The sequence below is a fragment of the Fistularia commersonii genome, chromosome 1 (assembly GCF_037954325.1).
Source record: "Fistularia commersonii isolate RoL2024-O1a breed Wild chromosome 1, RoL_Fcom_v1.0, whole genome shotgun sequence".
Classification (NCBI taxonomy): Eukaryota; Metazoa; Chordata; class Actinopteri; order Syngnathiformes; family Fistulariidae; genus Fistularia; species Fistularia commersonii.
This window is the reverse complement of record NC_141284.1, coordinates 3,742,762-3,763,731: the sequence shown is the minus strand read 5'-3', so window position 1 is coordinate 3,763,731 and position 20,970 is coordinate 3,742,762.

Sequence of the window (20,970 nt, the reverse complement as noted above, 5' to 3'; positions counted from 1 at the left end):
ATCCACGCAATCCAGCAGAGCAGGACAGCCCTACAGCATCCAGAGCCTTGAGGAACCCCGGGTGGACCTCATCCAACCCTGGGGTCCTGCTACTAAAGAGCTTTTCGACTACTTCAGCAACTTCAGCCCTGGAAATAAGCGTGTCCGCTCCAGAGTCCTCTGGCTCTGCTTCTTCAGTGGAAGGCATTTCAACGGGGTCGAGGAGGTCTCGGAAGTATTCATGCTACCGATCACCAATGTCTCAGGTTGAGGTCAGTATTGCCCCGCTCCCACTGTACACAGTGTTGACGGAGCACTGCTTACTCCTCCTGAGCCACCGGATGGTGGACCAGAATCTCCTCGCAACCAACGGAAGTCGTCCTCCATGGTTCCCCCGAACTCTTCCCATGCCTGAGTTTTTGCCTCGGCGACCACCGAAGCCTTATGCTGCTTGGCCTACTGGTACCTGTCGGGACCCTGCTAGACGTTCACACCAGACCCTCACGTTCCGTTTGGGTCTGCGAGCCCACTTCTGGAACAGATTAAATTCGTATTATAAGGGACCACTGTCAATCTGTCTTTTGCTTAGCTTTATCCAGCCATGTGCCTACAGTCCGAGGACCCCACTCCCAGGACGCTGGGAGTGACATGCAGTCAGGGGAGGCAGGAGAAGCTGTGCCTCACTTGCCAAAAAATTGTAAATGAAAAAAAGAATATCATGGTTAAATTTATCAGTGGTTTGCACTAAAAAGGTATTTTTCATTTAACTTAACCAGTTTTATATTGTTATTGTTATTAGATTGTTTATTCAAAAATGATTTTCCCATTTACTGAGAAGAGATGTGCGGTGAGGCCACGGACTGTTGAGCCTCGACGTAGATTGCGCAATGACGGCTGACTGCTGGCATGCTCTGCACTAAGACCGTATCGCTCTCTCTGTATATTGTGATTAAAATGTTTAAACACTTTTGCTGGAGGAACTACATTTCGAATGTACAGTGTTTTTTTTTACAACAATTGTATGTGTATGACTAGTTTCTTGTTCTGTGAGATCATAAAACGGCTACAAAGAGAAACTAAGTGAGGCACACTGTTTTCCTGCCTCACCAGCCATGAACCTCAGCGCAGGTCATTGGTCCTGAGTCTGCAGCCCCCCGGTTTCCACAGCAACCTGCCCCCCCGACACACATCCACCCTCCGAACTGCTCAGATTTCCGCCGCCCTGCTTTGCTGCAGGTCCCCGGGGCGGTTTAACACCAACAGGAAGCGCGTTACATTTGTCCACTTGCCTCTCTTGGTCGGTTACATGATGAGGTGTCCAATTTCCTGGGGCGGAGACAGGGTGCCTTTTTATTGGTTGGCTGAGCGGTTACATAACGACACCCCCTGAGGGTTAATCCTATTGGAATATACCATGACGACTAATGGGGGGGGGGGGGGTATCCAGTGTTTTTGATGCCCCCCCTGTAGCAATTTTTTAAAGTACCTATACTCTTGGACTATTACTTGTCATACTTGTACTTTCCAGTACCCCAAAAGTGATCAGCATTGGGTACTTTTTGTTTCAGCAACATGTTCAGTTACCTGAATTATGGACTGGCTGCTTCTGCACACTACAGTCGTGGAGCATCAGAGTACTTTGCTTTCTACTCGTGTTCACATGAATACAACAATCCCACTTTATATTCGACTATTACAATAATTTGTCTTGTTTTTTCGCGCAGGGTGTTTTGTCTGAATGTGGCGAAGCAGTGTCGAGGGTTTCATATCTTCTTTAGCAAGCCGTTCACCGCAAATAATGCAAAGCGGACGTAGTAGCTGTTGCGATGAACCTGTAACATAAATAGGAATCTTGATATTTTCTTCTAAATGCAGCTTTTTTGTGCTTGTTGTCTGTGATGCTTCTGCGGTCTTCTTGATTTCCTGTTTCCTCCCCAAAAAAGCTCTCTGGCGACTTTTGTTTCTGGTTCATTTTTTGCAAGGGCTAGCTTATGGTAGGTGATGTGAGAAATGGTGCAGCAGTAAGGCAAAGGCAGAAACAGTGTTTCTTTTAAATAAGATGCGGAAGGTCTGATGAAAGAACTATAATTTGTACCAAGAAAGATTTTCTTTGCGGACTGGCACCAAATGATCCACGGACCGGTATTGGTCCGGGGACCGGGGGTTGGGGACCTCTTTTCTAAAGACTTTCCTTACATGCGAAGGTCGCCATGACCTTGTGGGCAAATGAAAAATGGCTGCGTTTTTCCGAGCGGTGAACGGGAGGCGAGGGCAAAGCTCCTGTTTCGCATTTCTCAAGAACTCCCCGGGTGTGGGTGGAAACACGGAGAACGTTCCACCTAAAATGTAAACAGCAGTTTCTTGTTTCTCCTCCTTAATTTCAATGTAAACCAAACCAATGGCTCCCCCCGTGCCCCGACCCTGAGCTGCCGCTTGGGCTCAAACCACCAAACTTGATGGTTTCTTGGTGTTCCTTGCCCCGGGCCATCCGTTTGGCACATCGGTCCACGATGTGTGGCTACCGCTGGAAAAAAAAAGAAGGGGGAATGCAGGAAGAGCAGAGGAGGAACTCACGAAGACCACATGGAGAATAAGGGAGGACCACAATAGAAACAATTAGAACAGAGGAGGAACCCAGGAGGAACACGGGAGGAGCAAAATAGAAACACATAAGGAATGCATGAGGACCAAGAGAGGACTCCAGCTGGACAACAGGAGCAACATAGGAGGAACATGGGAGAAACACAAGAGGGACACGGGAAGACGACAGGAGCACCACTGCAGGTGCAGGAAGTTGGTGGTTGGTGGTGCCTCCTTCATGGTGTCTCCTTGGTGGTACCTCCTGCAAGGTACCTTCTTGACGAGCCACCTGCAAGGAGCCCCCTTGATGGTGCCTCCTTGCCAGTGCCTCCTTTGCGGTGCCTTCCTCATGGTGTCTCCTTGATGTGGCCTCTTTGGTGAGACCTCCTTGGCAGTACCTCCTTCATGGTTTCTCCTTCATGTGGCCTCCTTGGTGGTACCCGTCCTTCATGGTGCCTATTCAGCAACTCTTGCAAGGTATCGCCTTCACGGTGCCTCCTTCATGATGCCTTCTTCATGGTGCCTCCTTCTTGATGGCTCCTACATGGTGTCTTCTTCTTGATGCCTCCTTCATTGTGTCTCCTTCATGTGGCCTCCTTGGTGGGGCCTCCTTGGCAGTGCCTCCTTCATGGTTTCTCCTTCATGTGGCCTCCTTGGTGGTACCCCCCTTCGTGGTGCCTATTCAGCCCCTCTAGCAAGGTTTCTCCTTTAGGGTGCCTCTTTGTTTGTGCCTCCCACAGGTACCTCCTTCATAGTGTCTCCTTCATGGTGTCTCCTTCATGTTGCCTCTTTGGTCGGACCTCTTTGGTGCTGCCTCCAGCATGGTGCCTCCTGTGAGGTGTCTCCTGAAAGGTATCTCCTTGGCAGTCCCTCCTTCATGGTGTCTCCTTCATGGTACCTCCTTTATGGTACCTCCTTGACAGCACCTCCTTGGTGGTGCCTCCTTCATGTTGCCTCCTTCATGGTACCTCATCTATGGTACCTCTTACATGGTGCCTCCTGCAGGGTGTGGCGACCCGTCCTCCCCCCGCAGAGGGTTTGATAAGTCCATATCGGTTTGTTATTGATAAGAAACAGGCATTACTGTTTGCAAGCTGGGTTCAGCTCCTGCTGGTACTCAGCCAGCTGATAACACGACTAGTTAACCCAGTTAACCCATTGCCATTGGGTCTGACACCATAGTGGGACTCAACCAAAGGAGCGCCAGCGGCTAACATTTAGGGCTAGCTTTCAGTTAGCCGCCAGTGCTCCTAGCAGCCAGAAGGATGTTCTTCCAGTTTAACGTCCAATCGAATGTGGCCTTTTCAGCGAGCGAAAGCTGTCACTGGAAATGATTAAACCAGAATTTTAAATCATCTGGAGAAACCATCAGGCCACATGGGCCACCTTAAGAATCAGAAGTTTTTATTCTCATTGTGCAAGCATTATCACATTTTTTAGGAACTACCCTGCAAGAGGCACACATGAAAATAATTTAAATAGACAAAGTAAAAAAAAAAAACTCACGCAGTTGAGTGGGTGGACACCACACACACACACACACACACACACACACACACACACACACACTTTTGGGAACATGAGGTTCCTTGTTGGAGAGTGTGAGAAAATATGGTGTCCCCGCTGTCGCTGTAAGACATCCCAGAAGCATTGCTTGTAATAACTGTTTCATAACACACTATTATGCAGGACTTGACACTTCATGGTGGCGCGCAACCCGATCCGGCGGCGCTTTCGTGTCACCTCTCACCCGTTTGTATTTTATGGTGGCGGCGGCAGCGGGCTCAGAATCTTGCCAGAAGACATGACCCACTTCACACCACAGTAAGAACAGAGCTGACCTGTTACATAAACTATGCTAATGCAACTTCCTTATCTGAGGGTATAGAAAGAGTGTGTGTGTGTGTGTGTGTGAACCGACGCTTCAATCATCTTACATAATGTTCCTCAGCCGGGATCGGAGCATCCCCGGCGCTCCGCTGGCCGCCGGCAGGCTCGCATCGACACCCGTGGGAGCTCTCATAAGACCTACAAATGTTATATTTATATGAAATAACGCGCCCCCTCCCATCCCACTGCAGGGAATTTGATTACCTAAAACCCTAAAACAAACTGTCCCCGGATTACACGGCAGTAAAGCCATCAGATGGAGATAGCGGGTTGTTATCTGATTGAGCAATCCTTCCTCTTACCGCCACTGTGTTGGCCCGAGCGGTGGGTTATCTGCTCTTTTGTTAGTGCTGATAGGACACTTGCAGGGCCAAAGGCTGCCCGTCGTTAACCACTCTTATAACAGTCACACACACACACACACACACGGCTACCGGTGTTGATAAGCTTACCGGGAAGTTGGTATTGATTAATAGTTGTAATAATTCAGAAAAAAAAAAAAATTCAGACCAAGTTTTTCATAATATTCACTATTCATGCGTAATACATGTGTTATTACGCAGCCCTTTTTTTATTTTTCTGGTTTCCGACAAAGCACGACGGTTTCATGTATGTAGGGTGTGTGTGTGTGTGTGTGTGTGGGGGGGGGGGTAGGATCTGCATGTGTCAGCGTTATCGATCCTAGATGATTAATGGCATTAATGGCTTCTAGTAAATGAATCAGGCCGCGCGGCCTTGGAGTACAAAGTTCGGCCGGTTTATTGAAAATAACGTGTTATTACCGCCGCAGTCCGACGGCCCCTGCTTGAGGCGAAAACTCCCCTCCCTTCCCCCCCGTCGGGTCACCTCGGGCTGCGTTAAGCGTTTTGCTCCAACCAAACCAACCCCCCCCCCCCCCCCGAGACTGATTTCCTTACACGTTCTTATTAAGCAACTTTTATTTTTCATGGAAAACCAACGTGTGGTCGCTGGCCACCATGCAGGTGAAAAAAATCAGCAAAAAAAAGCAGACTTTTCCTGATGATGACGGGTCATGTGACTGAAGAGAGGGCGCAGATGTTTTTTTTTTTTTTTTTTTTTTTTACACATTTAAATCTCAGAGGAGAATTGTAGCGCTAGCAAGACGGCTAACGACAACCCCACCGTGAAACAGGAAGTAGTGACAGCTTTTCCCCTCACTACCACAACCGGATAATTTGTCATGGAGAAGCAGGTTTTCACCCCCAACCTGTAGGGGGGCGACAGGTTGGACAAAACAATGAAACTTTTCCTGAAAACGCCCAACTGACAGCTGGATTAGCGTCGGTCGGATTAGCGCGTGAAACAGCAAGACCGAATTTGACCTTTTATTTGTTCTCGCGGGTTGAACCCGAACTTTTGGATCAGATCGGCAGAGCCGCCGGCGAAAGGCAGGAACCGATGACGACTCGCTACTGCACCCTGGAAGGGCTCCAGGCCTGTTTCTATAAACCGGTAATTACCGGCGTGGTGTTCACGTGATGCGCATGTGCTCCGAAAATCACTCTCCCCTCGGGGTTTTATTGTGATAGGGGCCGTAAACGGCGATAAGTGTCTCGCAGTGGACGGTGAGGAAAGAACAAGGACCTCCCGCTGAGCGGAGCAAGACTTGTACACAAAGTGTTTGTTGAGTGTTTCCAAACAGCTATGAATCATCCGCATCCTCGGGTTAGCTTCATCTCTCCGCACTCCCGTCTAAAAACTGGATTACCGAAGCTGGGATACTCCCAGGTTTCACAACGTCTGGCTCCCAGTCCGATATGAACTCCCGAGCAGAGGGGAAAAAACACAAACACACATTGTATTCATCCAGCTGCAGCCAAACAGGATGAGTCACCTTCTGGAAGCTTGATTTTTTTTTTTTGTCTGCGTTTCAGGAGCTCGACAAAAACACGGGCGAGTGATTGGCGGATTGGTCGGACGCACTCGTCACGCGTCCTGGATGCACCGATAGAGGATGAGGCTACTGTACCGCCGGCGGTTCGAGGTTGGGGGACGGTCAGTTTCCCGTCCGTTTCCCATTTTGAATACGACTTGGTGAGTCCGCCGTAGTTCTACGCGGTTCGGGAAACGTCACCGTTTCAGGTCAAGGCTCCGCCGATTGGTGCCAAAGTTTTGTTCATGACAAAGGAGTGGGATTCAAGAGCACAGAAGGACCACCTGGTCTGGACCGGAGGGCAGGGGATCCTGAACTGCAGCTCCAGGACTGCAGTTCCAGGACCCTGGACCCTCATGAGGTTCTTGTGTCGCCTCCGAACAGTGGTTTGTTAACAAAGCGTTCATTTAGCGCTAGAGATTTCCAGCTAGCGCATCGATGACATCCACCATTTGGACATGCTTGATTCAATCATTCATTAGCTGAACTCGTTCTCCTGCTAGCAAGGTTGCAAGAGATGCTGGAGCCAATCGCGATTGTGCTGGGTACCTTCTTGATGTGGTCATGCTGCCATCTTTTAAATTATTATTATCTTGAATTATTTACCTCAGCAGTAGGATGGAGATTTGTTCTGAACCCGAAGAACGTCTTCTGGATGCAGAACGTGAACTTCCGGCGGTAGAAGGACACGCTAATAGCAGAAGATGCCGAGATGTGATCGCTGTTAGCTAGTTAGCTTCTCTCACGACCTGTGCACGCAGCCGACAGAGAGCCATCTCACACGCTGACATGTATGATCTACATAAGCGACTGCACGGCGTGACACGTAACGGACACCTCCGCAGTCATTCAGGCGCCGGGGTTGTGTAACCGCCACGTTTCCCAGAGGCCATCTTTGTTGGTGACGTCTCCTGAGAACCTCTGAGTCTCTGGATGTTGTGTAACTGCCCGATCCACCCCTTCTATTTATAACACAGTGACAAATTAAATGTAATTCAAATGCCGGTCAGGTTACGTTGTTAACAAATAGCAAGTATGCAATGATGTGTGCGTCTGTGTGTGTGTGTGTGTGTGTTTCACCAAACCACATGTAACCAACCAGATGAAGTAAATTAATAATGACCTCACACAGAATGGCAGGACTGACAGCCCTGTGTGGAAAACATTCATCTGTGTTTCCATCCATCCATCCATCCATCCATCCATCCATCCATCCATCCATCCATCCATCCATCCATCCATACATCCACCTGTCTGTCTGTCTGTCCATCCATCCATCCGTCCGTCCATCCATCTATCCATCCATCCATCCATCCATCCATCCATGTGGCTGTCCATTCATCCATTCATCCATCCATCAATCCATCCATCCATCCATCCATCCATCCATCCATCTGGCCATCCATCTATCCATCCATTCATCCATCCACCTGTCTGTCTGTCATCCATCCATCTATCCATTGTTGGTCCGTCCCATTCATCCCACTGTCCCCCTATTCCTCTATCCTTCCATTCATTCAATTTTCTATCTATCTATCTATCTATCTATCTATCTATCTATCTATCTATCTATCTATCTATCTATCTATCTATCTATCTATCTATCTATCTATCTATCTATCTATCTATCTATCTATCTATCTATCTATCTATCTATCTATCTATCTATCTATCTATCTATCAATCATCAGTCCATCCATTCACCGTTAATCCATCCCTCCTCTCATACCTGGCCACTGTTAACATACTGTACAACATATAAATATATATTTATGTATATATATATATATGTATACATATATGTGTATGTGTGTGTGTGTGTGTGTATACATAGATATATATATGAGGGTGTGTGTGTCTCAGATAAAATAAGCCAGTCTTGTCAAATGGCAGTACCTCAAAAATGTACACAAGCACCAACCTGCCAAAATAAAATACTGGTACTGGTCCTCAGCCGACCACAGATATGTCTATGCTAAGTGCACATATCATCTATGCTGTGCACATATCAACATTTGTCGCCGCGGCAATGGTGATGATGTCTATTCACGGGGCGAAAAACTGCGACAGGAAGTCAGGGCGTAGGACGGCTCTTTTATTTTTGAAGCCCGCAGATCTGGACGCCTTCGCTCCGACTCAGATATTCACCGATCTTTGGTGAAAAAGAGAAGATTAACAATGTGAAGGCTTATTTACGGACTTAAGTTAGCGTCAACATGTCAACTGTACACCATTATACGCAGGTTGGTGTTGGGGCTGTAGCCAATCACAGCTGTCATCGGGGTCAAAGGGCGGAGCTTCACCTCAGCTGGTCACCCGTCAATCAAAGGATCACTTATAAAAAAACGATGGAGTCGCCAATGAAAACTACTTTTTGGAATATGGAACCTGCAGAGAACCCACGGAACACGGAGAACGCGTGATTTTCTTTTCTCCCAGCGTGTCACGAATGCACCACAAAGACGGTAAACGTGGAGGCCTGCGGGTGTTTTACATCGTTGGAAGGGTTTTGGTCAACCGCTATTTTTAAAGTTCCGGGATGTTCGATTAAAAACAAAGCAGCTAGTTCTAGCGACGGTCGTCCTACCATCGCTCTCTGCATGACACCTGCTTAAAGGGGATTGGTCGGTTGCTCTTTGGACTACAAATGGGCTCCAGATGTGCATGATCCTGCCGGCTCTGCGAAGGCGAGTAGTTAGAGCATCAGCGCGTCAAAACAACCCAAACCTCAGTTTGACCTGTGATTTTTTTTGAGTTTCCACCATGGAAACACCCACGGCTTGCACGAAGTGTATCTGCGGTCATTAATCGGGCCTTTCCGAGCGAGGCCGGCCAATCAGAGGCCTCCTTTGGCGTCGCCAGCGACAGCGCCAGCGCCGCAGTTCGCTTATTACATCACCCAATCCCATCAGCGGAGGATTGTTAGCGCAGATAAACAGCGTTCAAGTTTGATATCTCACTCTGGAGGAGCCAACGGGAAGGAACTGCGACCCCGGGTAGAACGCCAGCCCGTGACAAGTGGCACGCCGCCGGGGGGTGGGGGGGGGGCCCCTGCACGCCATTGTGCCGGTTCATAATGCCGCACATCTGCAGAGCGCCGATGTCTGGCAGCTTCTTTTCAGACGCTTTTCAAAGCCGAGGGTAGATTAGACGTCGGTAACAGCGACCCTTGCTGATAATCCCTGCGCGCGCTGTCACCGGGTGGAGGGCGATGGAAGGAAACTAGCTTGGATTAACGTGGGGTGCAAAGCGGGGGGGGTTATCGGCATGACGACAAAGGAGGCGCAATTAACATAGGGAACGAAACGAAAGAGTCGTCCGGGAGAGCGAAGGTGCATCTGCATAAACAGAAGTCAACCGGTGAAGTGGGGAAACCGACAACACGGGAGACACATTACAATGACAAAGCCTGCAAACTTGCTTTTTGTTCAGGCATCTCAACACGCGCACGCGTGTGTGTGTGTGTGTGTGTGTGTGTGTGTGTGTGTGTGTGCGCGCACGCAAATGACTTCAACTCAACAAAACACTCTTTCATATTTACAGTGCCGTTTCCCCACGAGGATAAATTGAGTTTTATCCCTTCTTAGAATGATTCGGCCCCATTGTTGCGCTCCCGTAACCAAAACAAGCGTTGCGCGGCTGTGTATGTTGAAAGGAACCGAATCAACGGTACGATCCGGGATGTTTCTGTTCTATTCATATCCGATTGTACCAGCGTGGACGAACGTTCATTCTGGTGTTTTAAAGTCCGCTCTAAGTATCGAACCGGCGCGTAGTACGTAGCTTTTGACGCGTTTCTTCGTGGCGGCGATCGAACAAAGGACGATAGGGACGATACCGCCAGTGCTGTGTTACATAGCTATGGGTGATGTCATACTTTGGGGGGTCCGGTTTGCAGGAAGTGATTCGGGATGAGCCTCCCATTGGTAAACCGTTCATCCAGAGAATCTAAGCTGGCGAGAATTACGATAACTAGCTGGTTTACCAATGATGATGCGACATCGGATGATGCCGCAGGATCAGAACGGCTTGTCCACGACGGACTCCATCTTTGTCCGATGAGCTGACATGGAGTGGACCAACCTTCATTGGGTTCTGCGAGAACAACCTACGGCCAGTAACTCCTCTTGGGTAGCAAAGGATCCGGTGAGCGTCATCTCAAGTGAGGAGGAGGCCGGTTCATTCTTCTGCCACTTGGATCAACTGTAGGAGAGCACAGTTACCTCCAGAGCAGTGCCTCTTCTGGACGGACCAGACCAAATAAGTCAAAAAAAGGTCGACAGTTAGCTTTCAGCTTGGAGGCTATCTGACTGGCTAATGCTAACAGGTACTTTCTCTGTTTAGGGTCAACATGATGGGCTCTTGACCTTCAACTGTGCTCCTCAAGTCCCAGGACGGTCTTGAAATGCCCTCCTTAGGGTCGGCGGGACCTTACCCCCCCTCCACGACAGGTTATCCATACTTCCAATATTCAAATAATCGCTTTTAAGACCCCAAGATTTTAGAATACAAGGTTTCAGCTGTGGGTTAAACTCTGAAAAAACAGGGGAGGCAGGCGCAGCAGGTGAGCAGGTTCAGGTGAGTCGCCGCCTCGCGTCCTCGCCTGATCTCTCCGAGAGCGTGTTACAGTAAGCAAACGCAACTGGACGCACAATGGGCGCATGGCTTCGGGGCAGGGCGGCTGCCGGTCGTCCACCCACACCGATGACGTGCACACAATGTATGTCACCACCCGATAGCCGCCGGGCGGGGAAATTTATCCGTCTGCCTATAACAAAATGATGACAAGTTATGTAAATACGCAAACTGAGATAAGGGGTCACTATGGAGACGACAGCAGAGCATTAGATTTGTTTATGGGTTTTTACCATGTATATATTGCCATGGAATTTTATCTATTGAAGTACCCTTTTTAGCGGGCACGTTGCCATGTTTTAAGCACAGCAATTACTGTATTTCCCAAAATCTGGAAGCTGACAAAGGATATTTTAGCGGAAAAATCATATTTGCGAGGAGCTCGAATTTATCCCTGCAGGAAAGCGCGTCAGATAGCGTCACCCAAATAGTCTCTTTTGTGAGCCACACGTCTCAGCTAGCACTTAGTTAGCTTTGCAACAGCCAGAGCTGAGGGTTAGCTTGTTTCCGGGATGCTAACCATCACAGACTGATGCTGCTCTTGGCTTCTGGTGTTAGCATAAGCCGTGAGGTATAATGGTATTGTGTTGTTGTCGTTTTTTTTTTGTTTTTTTTTGTGTTGCAAAGGAACATCAGCACCTTACGGAGAGCGACGTTAATTCAAAAACCTTGAAATGCTAATGTCGCTAAACTCTACTTTGGAAGACGGCGGCGGTGGCGTTAAGGTTCCCCACTTCGATCAGTCAGCCTCGAAGACGTCCTCCCTCTGGTTTGTCCGACGAGCAATTTGCATTTATTTGACCTGACGGTGATCGAGGGAAGGGATGCATTTATCAAGAAAGTCTTGTTCCATCACGCCGTTTTAGACAAAACAAATTTATGCGAGGGAACTAATACATCATCACGCGGCGCTCTACGAGGAAGACAACTTTGTTTACAGTCGCCGGTTGTACGCCATATTGGATTGTACTACATTTCTTTTGTTTGTGTTGTTCTTTTCGAGACTCTTTGCCCTTGGTTACGACTCCCAAGCGTAAGCCTTTCTATATTATTCATATATTATTAGCAGTTTTTGCGCTAGCCTAGGTATGTATGCGACTTCCGACTTATGGCGAAAATCCCAATCACGACAAAAATACAACCCCCGTTTTTTTTTTAGACTTGGTGCAGCCCGCCCTAGTTTTCAGTGGTGTGATCCATGCAGGCGCTTGGCTTCCGACCAGCGGGTTTTCACCCGACGACTGAGCGTGGTGTCAATCAAGCGGCACCCACGTGGAGGTCAAGGCCAGGTAAAGAACCCGCCGCCTGCCTCTGCCGCCTCTGATCCGCCCGACGTGGGAACGTCCCGGCTCCTCGCTTCGGAAAACGGCCTGAAGGCGACGGTGACGGTGACAGCGGGTGATCCTCAGGGTTATTTTTAAATCTTCCGAGCATCACATCATGTTACTCAGGAGGACGGCATTGGGTGAAGCACCGGTAATCCTCTAATGGGGATATGCAAGTATACATATTTTTAAAACCGCTTCATAATGAGATGCCTGCTCCGCACGCGATTTAAAAAAAAAACAAAAAAAAAACCAATAACTCGAAACTATCATTGATTGATGGGCGGATTGATCGACAGGTCTTCTCGCGTCGGAGTTTGATCGGTTACGGGTTACCCGTAACGCCGGGTGACGATTTTTATAAACATGTTTTGAATTCCTTTTTCGCCGCCGTCGCACGCATTTTCAAGTTTCAAGTGGCGGAGGTTCCTCCGGTTTCCTCTTGTTCCTCCGAGGCACGAAGCAGAAAACAGTTTACCTGTGACGGCGCTCTGTGGGAACAATGGCCCCGATAAGCTCCCGGCCCTGACATTTTTTTTTGTTTGTATCTTTTTTTTTTGTGTGTTCCTAGGTGTGAACACACCGCCCCCGTCGACAATCAGAACCGTATAAATCCGATAAAGCCGATCCATTACCTGCTCAGGTGTGCGAACATTCATCGCCCCGGGCTTCGTGTCAATATGTGTAACACCTGTACTGATAAGTCCGGGGAAAAAAAAAGTTTACCTAGTAAAATTTCCAGACAAAGAGCCGTGGGGGGGGAAACTACGCCCTCATCGGCACGCTAAGTGACAGCCGCGGTGTTTCCTGATAGCCTTCTCAATACGACCGCCGCGACCTTTGACCTTCAATCACAGGTGGTTGGACCTTTTTTTTTATTTTTGTTGTGTTCCAGCTGGGTTTTCCTTTTTTTTTTTTTTTTTTTTTTTTTTTTGTGAAGTTATTTACATTCTTGCCCTGTCACTTGAATGGCAGCTACATAAGAGCCCACGCTAGGGATGGTTCCAGTTCTAGACAGAGATTTCAAGAAATGTGCGTGTGTGTGTGTTTACACGGCTTTTTAATCGCCCGCCAAGATGAAACAGTTTTTCTCGGAGCTGTCAGACTGTTTGGAGCGGTAACAACTGATCACCGACAGTTGGCCCGACGATTACTGTCAGACGCGTTATCAGGGCGAGACATCTCACCCACACATTCAAATATAGGTATAACGGCCCGGAGGGGGTTGGAAGGCCGGGATGTCCTCTTTTCTTACATGCAATATCTATCACCTGTCACTCACGTGCCCACGCTGCCCCATGTCGCCACGGCAATGCGTCAATAACAACGCTGTACGGTGTGTGTGTGTGTGTGTGTGTGTGTGTGGGTGTCCGGACTCAGGTGGTTCAGGTGAACGTCAGCCTTCGGTTCTCAATGATCAGATGCCGGAAAATGACGCTACGGCCCGCTGGGTTCTCCCCTGCGTGGGTTCGCTCCAGGTTCTCCGTCTTCTGGATTAAGCCCCGCCTCCTGCCATCAGTGTCCAATAGGGATTGGCTCAAGTCTCCTGCAGTATAACCAGTCAAGCTTAATGATATAATTATTATTATATAGTATGTTATATTATATATTCAATGAATATTAAAGTTAATAAATTCTAATCTTATTATATTATTAATATAATATAACAAAAGATTTATAGAATATATTTTATAAAATTAAATGCATTATTATTTTATTAAATATATTAATATATATATAATCCCTATTATTATATTATTATTACTATAATATAATAGAAGCTATATATACATATCTTATGTTATATTATATATCAAATATATTACATTTATCTCTCTGTCCTCTATTGTAAGTCACTTTGGATAAAAGCGTCTGCCAAATGTAATGTAATGTAATCTCTCTACATTTTTATTTTATTTTATTTTGTATTATAAAACACAGTATTATTTTATATCATATAATTGGCACAAGATTGTTTTTATTTTTAGAATCTCATTCATAGTGACAGAATTAATTTTCAAATTTGTTTTTTTATCGTGTCCCCGAAACAAACTTAAGAGGTTATTTGGGCCTGAGGATCCCCCTCCACCCGGCGCCCCAAAACCTCCTCAAACCACCAACTGGCTCACACAGGTGGGAGGAGTCACTTCTTCCACGATGTTTCCGCGGCAGGTTTTTTTTCGATTCTGGTTCTTGACAGTGGGCGTGACGCTCAGCGCCGGCGAGTGTGTCTGAGCACGCTCCCCTGAGCCAGCCCATCGGAATGCAGGCCCCGGGCGCCCGGCAGCTCGCAGCTTCTACTTCTGTAAACAAACTAATAGCAGGAGACCCGGGGAGACCACACAACCTCTGCCGGGACCCGCCATTGCTGCCGCCGCCGCCGCCGCCGCCGCCAACCCTCTGCGAGTGTGCGCGCACACCGAGGTCACGGCGTGCCGGCCTCACCCAAGGAGGCCTTTGGAATGTAGGTCATTATTTATTCAGACAAATGGACGCACTTCCTCAACAAGCCCCGCCCCCTCTCGCCGTAAGGTGACATCAGCGTAGGGTGACTTCCTGTAGGCCACACGCCTCGTCCAATCAGAGGGTCAGGATGTAAATGGGCGTAATACAAACTTCTCATACACACACACTCTTTGCACACTTGCGCTGCCCACAGATGTACTCTTCACATACAAAAAAAACACACACACACTCCTGACAAATACTCACTCTTTGCACACATGCTGCTCAAAAGCACACTCTTTACACGCACACACACACACACACACACACACACACACACACACACACACACACATACTCTTTATCCACACTCCTTATAAAGACTCCTCACACACGCACAAAAAACACACTACACACACACATGATACACAACTCACACATGACACACAACTCACACATTCTTCAACACACACATTCACACACTCCTTATCCACACTACTCATATATACTCCTCACACACACTTTTCAAAAACACTTCCCACACAGAAAAACACCATTCACACACACTTCTCACAAACACATACTCTTCACACACATACACTGCTTGAAACCACTCTTCATACACACACACACACACACACACACACACACACACTTCTTATCCACAGTACTCATACATACTCCTCATTCACACACACTCCTCATACACACACACACACACACACACACAAACACAGCCTCCGCACAAAGATACCCCTCCACAAAAACCCTTTGTACACACATACACTCCTCACAGACACGCACATTCTTTGCACGCATTCATGACCCACAAACACACACTCATACACACTATGCACCCTCAAACACGCAAACTCCTTATACACACTACTCATTCATACCACTCACACACACATATAAACTTCGACCAATCAGAAGCGCCCTTTGAAGAACGTTCGTTGGATGCCTTGTTTTGATTGGTTCACAACCCGAAAGTGACCAGACAGCATCTGGAACCTGGACCCATCAGAGCTTTGGCTGACAGGTTATTGATCTGTGGAAATTTCATATCATATCCTGATCGATCGACGACATCGGGAGTATGAGCCGGTTCGGTTCGGAAAATGACATGACAGATCGATTCCCGCCGTTCTGATGGCAAGAACCCACTGGGTTCTCCTGCAGAACATTAGCGGCTAGCATTGCGCCAAAACAAAATCTACGATACCACCAAGATAGCGCAGTTGTCCGAACTCTAATCGGCCCGTCGGTGGACAAACCGATCAGCGTCCTATTGATTATTTTTTGGAGGCAAATAAACATTTTGACACCGACCGTCGGTTGTGTTGTTTTTTTGACCGGCCCGGTCCCACGTCAGCGTCTTGCCCGTTGAGGTCTGCGTCAATCCGGCCTTTGTTTGTGTCCCTGATAACCATCCAACTGTCAGCTCGCCCTGAGTGGAAACAGGTTGGATGACATTGCCAAACATCCAAGAATCCTCCCCTGTGCCGGAGCTCCCGCCCCGGGCACCGCCGTCGCACGCGATGGGCAACCTGCGTGTGTGTGTGCGTGTACATGCGTGTGTGTAAACCATGGCCCGTTGGTGTCGTCACTCACGATACCAGGTTCGTTGCTTGTTCTGAGATGGGCTCAGCGATAAAGCTTAAGGTGTTCGGAGGAAAAGATAAATATCCTGGAAGGCAACAGAGTGTTAGTCTGAAATGTCACTGTCATGCGTTTTTATTTTTATTTTATTTTATTTTATTTTATTTTATTTTATTTTATTTTATTTTATTTTCACTGTCATGGGTTTAAATTTCATTTTATTTTATTTTATTTTATTGTCACTGTCGTGTTTTAATTTAATTTTATTTAATTCTATTTTATTTTATTTATTTATTTATTTATTTATTTTGTTTATAAGCGAACTCTGCAGCCATTTGGGACAAATATGTTTTATCGTAATTATATGTAATTGTTTCCTGCAAGGTCAAGTTTGTGAGAATATATGGTTTTCCTACAAATATCCCCCCTCCACCCGTCTGCCTTGTTGTCATGGCGATGAATCAGCACCAGTGGGCATCAATTCCGGAGAAATCCATGTCAAAAATATCTGTTTTCAGCGGAATTCCCTCCAAATAAGATTTGTCGTGTGTTTAGAATGTGTTTGTGTGTGTGTGTGTGTGTGTGTGCAAGGAGTGTGCCTTTGAGCAGCATATGTGTGCATCCCCTGGGAAATAAGTCGTTGGATTTTCATGTGCAACTCCTCAGTTGTTGTCTTTATTTGGAAAAACTGTTTTTATAGGCACATTATTGTATTTTGTGTATACACTGTTTTTGTCAATATTCTTGCTGTGCTCTGAGCCATCGCATCAAAATTTCATTTTGATGTAAATCTAACTTAAAAATAGATGTTTATGACATTTCTCTTGATTTTTATACTTGTCACTATAGTGATTGATTGATTGATTTTACATTGATTTTTTTGTATTTCTTAGCATTTTCATGAAGATGGTGACGACAGTCAGCAGGAGGGAGGAAGAAGTTGATGGATGTTTCTTGTCGTTCCTCTGTGAGTTTTCAGATTTATGAGTGTGCGTGTTTCAGTGTGTTTGTGTTTGTGTATGTGTTTATGTGAGTGTGTGTGTGTGTTTATGTGTGTGTGTGTGATCATGAAGATCACTAATCCCATTTTTAAATGTATATTTTGTAATTTTTTCCATTTGTTTCCTCTGTAAATGACCTCTTACTGTTTAAACCCTAATTTTGCACACACACACACACACATATGTGTGTGTGTGTGTGTGTGTGTGTTTATGTGTGAGTTTTAGTGTGTGTTTATGTTTGTGTGTGTATGTATGTGTGTGTGTGTGTATGTATGTGTGTGTTTGCCTGTGTGTGTGTGTGTTTATGTGTGAGTTTTAGTGTGTGTTTATGTTTGTGTGTGTATGTATGTGTGTGTGTGTATGTATGTGTGTGTTTGCGTGTGTGTGTGTGTGAGTTTTAGTGTGTGTTTATGTTTGTGTGTGTATGCATGTGTGTGTGTGTGTGTGTATGTGTGTGTTTGCGTGCGTGCGTGTGTGTGTGTGTGTGTGTGTGTGTGTGTGTGTGTGTTTGTGTGTGTGCGTGCAAAATTAGGATTTAAACAGTCAGAGGTCAAAGGTCAGCTATCATTCACACACACACACACATATATATATATATATATATATGTGTGTGTGTGTGTATATACATTATATATACATATACATATTAATAGGTATATTTTGTATGCATCCCGACACTGGTGTTTGGAACACACACCTCCCTGCCAGGCTCTGCTGGCCGTGTGTTTCCACGCCTCCGCGTCCTGCCGCTCGGCGCAGAACAAATAAATGAAGAACCTCGCGAGGAAGTTTCCGGCACAGGAAAACCGGCCTCCATTAATCCTGCGCGGCGCGGAGCCCCATTGTGCTCGGGGCGCATACGTCCATCCTGCCATTTATGTTCCATACGTGTCTTTTTCTTCCCTTCCAGCGTTTCGGACGCCGCCTTTGAAGCCGCTTCGGAGGAGGAAGGCGAGGAGGAAAGGTGAGGAGTGACGCTCGCCGGTCCAAAATAGCGAGTCTTCTCGCGACGGACTCACGCGGGCTGTAACCAGCCACCTGCATCTCAGACCGCTGACGTGTATAAATGTAAAAACCGTGGAATAAAGCGTAAAAAAATTAGCAGATCAGATAAGATAAAAAATCCACGGCGAATTATTCAAAGCTGAAAATGATGTCACCTCTTCTGATGATGTCATTCCCTCCTATGTTGGACGCACCGTCAACAACATGGTACTACTTGGGGGAAAACCGACAAAATTATGTAAAAACAAAGTGGTAATTATTCATAATATATCATCATGATGACGGAAAAAACTCATCAGTGTCATCACATACTAACACTGTTAATACTAACGGTATACTATAGTAATAATACACTATTGTATATTATGCAATACATATATTGTTGTCGATAGTTTTATAATGATTGATCAATAACTACCGATATAAATGAATAACTGATGCTGTAAGTAAACATGCTACCACTAATAATGTCATTCTATGCTATATTTTCAATTTAAAAACTGCAAACAATGTGAAGGGTGACTGTTAGCACCAGGAAACGCAACGAAATGACGTCATCGTCGGTAACTTTCCGATGATGTCATAGGATTTCTGTACAAATAAACCCAGAAGAAGCAATATTAGGGATGAAGTAAATCATCTGAGTTTGTAAATTGCGATTTTTCTTGTCATCTCTTAAGCTTCCTGCGGCGTCGTATTTCTGTCTTAACAGAAGCGAGACGAGCTGGAAGAGAAAAACTTCTTTTGTGTTTGTTGACATTTTATAATTCACATTTTCCACCAACCAGGTCACGGTTCGCTCATTTTGACAGGAAGCAGCAACGGCTGGACGGGAGTCGGGTGTTTGGAGGGTGTGGGTGCTTCGCCATCCAGAGGAAACTGAAAGCTCTCTGTCAAAGTGTCCGTCTGAGTAAACACCCGGCATGATCGTCCAATCGCGTTGGACTGGTATTTATTTTACCAAGACGAACGGCGCGCAAGCGTGCCTCCTCCCCGCCGTTTTCTGACGGAGGGATTATTACCGACCGATGATCCCCTGCCTCACTGTCCAGACCCTCTCTGCTTCAGACCGGCCCCTTCCTGGGAATGCGTCTGCCACGTCGGGTCCTGAAAATGCTGCTGATGGTCCTGAAACCGCTGTTGTAAAACTTTGCCGTCGTTCGGTCGTCCTGGAATTTCTGCGGTCCTCGCGCAGGTTCCTGAAAATGATCCAGGTGGTCCTAAATCTGCAAAGTAGGGTCCTGAAAATGTTCCAGATGGTCCTCAAACTGTTAAGTACGGTCCTGAAACTTCTGCTAATGGCCCTGATGCTGTGCTGTGTTGGTTCCTGAAAATATAGGGTCCTGAAAATGTTGCACATGGTCCTGCAACTGTTGTTGTAGAAAATTGCTTCGTTGCCGTCCTTCGACTGTCTTGGAATTGTTGCAGTCCTTGCGTAGGTCTCTGAAAATTAAGCAGATGGTCATGAAACTGCAAAGTATGGTCCTGAAAGTGCTGCTGATGGTCCTCAAACTGTAAAGTACGGTCCTGAAACTGCTGAAGCTGTGCTGTGTTGGTTTCCGGGTAATATAGGGTCCTGAAAATGTTGCACATGGTCCTGCAACTGTTGTTGTAAAAATTGCCGTCCTTCGACTGTCTTGGAATTGTTGCGGCCCTTGTGTAGGTTCCTGAAAATTAAGCAGATGGTCATGAAACTGCAGATTATGATCCTGAAAATGCTCCTGATGGTCCAGTAACTGCAAAGTACGGTCCTGAAACTGCAGCAAATGGCCCTGAAGCTGTGCTGTGTGGGTCCTGACATGGTTGTATGTCTGTGGTCCTGCGGTCCTGTGGTCCTGGACATCGTCCTGAAACTGCCGGTGTCGAAAATTCCCTCGGTGCCGTCCTTCGGTCTCGAAACCGCTGAGCTGTTTGTAGCTTCCGTGCTGAGACGGTTGTATATCTGTGGTCCTGAAAATGGTGCGCATGGTCCTGCAACTGTTGTTGTAGAAAACTGCCTCATTGTCGTCCGGTGCAACTGTCTTGGAATTGTTGCCGTCCTTGCGTAGGTTCCTGGACATTATGCGTATGGTCGTGAAACTGCAAAGTACGGTCCTGAAAATGCTGCTGATGGTCTTGCTACAGCAAAGTACTGTCCTGAAAATGATGCGCATGGCCCCGCCTCCAGCCGTCTTTTAGCTAGCCTCCAGAATCGCCGCGGCCCTAAAAGTGCTGCACGGTGCACTTTGAGCACTTCGTCCTGTCTGCGGTACTGCAGCAACCCAATATGGGATCCGCCCCAGAGTTCCGTGGGTGTTCCCTGACCCGGGCTTCACCCTTTCACCACCTCCGTGAAATCCGACCCACCGTTTCTTCCTTTCCCTGAATCCCGCTGGCAGGACAATAAACAAGCTAACCGACAAACACAAATGGAAACATGTTCTTGGCAGGGAGTTGGATCGCTCTGCGACGGAACGGCGTGGAACCGTTCTACGCCAGATCGCACATGTGAGAACCGCACGCACATGCGCGGCGCAGAGAGCTGCAGGCTCGCCGGGTCCGGTGTCTGACAGGTTGTGGGAGGATCAAAGTTCAGGATTTTTGAATGAGCTGTAAAGGAAAACAAGAAGAGAGA